We start from the raw sequence: 3,853 nt of genomic DNA, 5'->3' as shown, positions 1-3,853 counted from the left end.
TAAAGTAAAATAATGGAGCTAGAAGGTCTATCACAATATTACCAATTTCCGGACTTTTAACTGAACCATTCCCAATCATATTCCAAGATCTCATTACGTCCCGGACTTTAATCGGAACATTTCCATCCTCCAAAACCTCCACCTACAGATGAGAGTAATCAAGACTAAACTGAAGCTTTAGTGAGGAATTGGGAATACACCACGTGCAAGCTGGACCACGGACTCGAACCGGGTGCTGTAGCCAAAGGTCGGGCACGGGTGGGCTGGACCGCGGACTCGAACCGGGTACTGTAGCCAAAACCAGATCACAGGTAAGCTGGACCACGGACTCTAACCGGGTACTGTAGCTAAAACCAGATCACAGGTAAGCTGGACCACGGACTCTAACCGGGTACTGTAGCTAAAACCAGATCACAGGTAAGCTGGACCACGGACTCTAACCGGGTACTGTAGCTAAAACCAGATCACAGGTAAGCTGGACCACGGACTCTAACCGGGTACTGTAGCTAAAACCAGATCACAGGTAAGCTGGACCACGGACTCTAACCGGGTACTGTAGCTAAAACCAGATCACAGGTAAGCTGGACCACGGACTCTAACCGGGTACTGTAGCTAAAACCAGATCACAGGTAAGCTGGACCACGGACTCTAACCGGGTACTGTAGCTAAAACCAGATCACAGGTAAGCTGGACCACGGACTCTAACCGGGTACTGTAGCTAAAACCAGATCACAGGTAAGCTGGACCACGGACTCTAACCGGGTACTGTAGCTAAAACCAGATCACAGGTAAGCTGGACCACGGACTCTAACCGGGTACTGTAGCTAAAACCAGATCACAGGTAAGCTGGACCACGGACTCTAACCGGGTACTGTAGCTAAAACCAGATCACAGGTAAGCTGGACCACGGACTCTAACCGGGTACTGTAGCTAAAACCAGATCACAGGTAAGCTGGACCACGGACTCTAACCGGGTACTGTAGCTAAAACCAGATCACAGGTAAGCTGGACCACGGACTCTAACCGGGTACTGTAGCTAAAACCAGATCACAGGTAAGCTGGACCACGGACTCTAACCGGGTACTGTAGCTAAGCCTGGAGATAAGTAAGCTGGACCACGGACTTTAACCGGGTACTGTAGCTAAGAATCAATATCCAACCATACGTCGCGGGAAATATCACCAAACCGATTACCATAAATAATCATTTCAGTCCAACTCTCATATACCCCAAATCGCCGAGGAAGTATCCAATAGTGAGTAAGCTAGACCACGGACTTTAACCGGGTACTATAGCCGATAGAAAAATAGTGCATTATGGATACAAGGTCATAAGCTGAGTTACCTCCTAGCTAAGGCTCAGACTATCAGACTCAAGTCTGCTATATCAGTCTACAAGGAGCTGACCGTCCGAAACGACGTCGGAAAAAGTTCTACTGCCCAACAACATCCGAAATCTCGCAAGTCTATGGCAACACTAGTCTAAGCCTAGACTAAGGCCAAACATACTTCAAATCAATATTATCATATACACCACAAGATATGGATATTCAATAATATTAAGAGACATGCTGTCATAATCCAACACTTTCCCGAAATAAGGTCTAAGGCAGGAATTATAGAAATTTAGCATGCTCGACACCCGAACCCCTCCATACTCAAGCAAATCAATAAACAATTGCCTAAACATGCTCAATCTCACGAGAGAAAGCCATAGCCTACCTGAAAGCCGATCACGCGTGCTCCGACTCACGGTACCGGATCTTTTCCTCTTCGAACGGTCTCCAAATGCTTCCCCACTAACAAAAGGTTAATCACCTTGTCATTACGAATATATTGACACTAAAATTATAATTTTTGGAGACGGACCCAAAATCGGGTCTAAAACGGGATTGTGGGGCCCACACTTAGAATCTCAAAATCGAATCCGTGGAAACGTCCCAACTACCTTACTAAACTAATATCCCAAAATTTTAGCACAAACAGATGCCTACAACACCGCAAATCAGCCACAATAATTAAAAAGGGCAGCCCCTTGATCACCAATTTTCGGAAAAACGAAACCCTTTCAACCCAAACAGATTATACCACGACGATCCTTGCGAAAAACTTTACAAGTTAGCCCCAAGAATGACTTAAAACGGACTTACGATGATCAAGATCTCACATTTCAAAATTCAACAACAAAACCATCCGGAAATCACCCTGGCAGTGGCTAAAAATCGATTTCTTACCTCAAATGAAGCCTCCCCTCGCGTTTCTGAGACCACTGCTAGATTCCCCTCGAAATTCTCTTGAAGTTTGCCTTTTGAATCACTTAATTTGGACTCAAAATGAAGGATTAATTTCAAGTTGAAGTTGAACAAAAAAAATGGGACGAATTTCGTTCTTAATATCTGGAAATTTCCAGATATCACTCTTATGCCACGTGTCGTCACGTGGTTCTGCCACGTCACCGCCGCGTCAAAATTTTACAACCCTTCAAACTTAAATTTCGATGTTTCGGACTCGTTCGGAGTCGGAAAAATACAAACCTTATATGGAATCTGATTGGAAATGATATTTCGGACTCAACGGTGAAGGCGTAATTTCCATTTGGAGCTCGCTTCGACGAAAAGTGGGTCCCATATCCAGTATAGTTTTGAACCAGATACCACAACTGCTATTTAAAATCTCGGGAAGTGAACAAAGGGTCGTTCTAGACCAAAATCGATCTTCCGAAGCTAACCTAACCGTCAGAATTTTCATCTGAGCACGACTTCCAAGAAGGTTGACCAAAGTCAACTTTTCAAGTTATAAAAATCTCCAAAACAGGAAAACGGGCCCAAAACCCAAACGAACGACCAGGCGACCGAACAGTCAGTGCCAGCAAGTCATAAATGACTTGGGATCGCTACAGGAATGCTCTAAACGATGAAATAAGTTCTTTAATGACCTGGAGGGTCATTACAGTTTCATTCCCGCACTAACTTCAGTTAGTGTCATACACATATTAATCAAAATTTCATACACGTTTTATCCAAACAACATGTATAAAAATTGATAAATTCATATAATCACACAATTTATACCATTTGTCTATCAATATTATATCACAATTCATACAATATCCAACAATAAATTATTAAACTCATAGGCATACACGTATTAATCTAGATTTCATATAACGTTTCATCCAAAAACATGTTTAGAATATAAAGTAAGCATAATGTGATTTTTTTAGAAAAAATCAGTAGTTTGACAAATCATACCATTTTCATACCAATTTAATAATTTATACCATAAACACAGTTAATAGACAATCACACCAATGTTAAAACGCAATTCATACCATTTGTATACCATTATTATATCACAATTCACATGTAGTCATACACATATTAATTAGATTTCATACAGATTTCATCCAATAAATGTACAGTTTGAAAAACACACTGATATTTTCAAAATAGTATCTTGAAATTGTAATAGGCACTCAGTAATTCATATGTAAACGGTATCTGCCTGAAAGAAAACATATGATATTATAAGTCATCAAATACTTAAACACAAAAAAATTGTCCAAAAGTTAAAAAAAATAACTTTTTGTTGTTCTTCTTGTTGATGGTTTTGAAGATGCTCCAACTTCTACATTTGTTCTTTTTTTCTTTTTGATTTCAATAACAAAATCAAAATCAAAATCGGAAGGGGTTTCAACAATTTTCCCCTTCCTCATCTTCTCCGTTTGATTTGCAAGGGTGACCTTTTTTTTTTCTTCATTTTTTCTCTCTTTGTCGCTTCTTCAACTTAGATGAACCATCCGTCGTCGGATTTTGAATATTCGCCGGATTTTCAACAATTTTAGGCGGGGGAGG

The sequence above is a fragment of the Solanum tuberosum genome, unplaced genomic scaffold (assembly GCF_000226075.1).
Source record: "Solanum tuberosum cultivar DM 1-3 516 R44 unplaced genomic scaffold, SolTub_3.0 scf00181, whole genome shotgun sequence".
NCBI lineage: Eukaryota > Viridiplantae > Streptophyta > Magnoliopsida > Solanales > Solanaceae > Solanum > Solanum tuberosum.
This window is presented reverse-complemented; position numbering follows the sequence as displayed.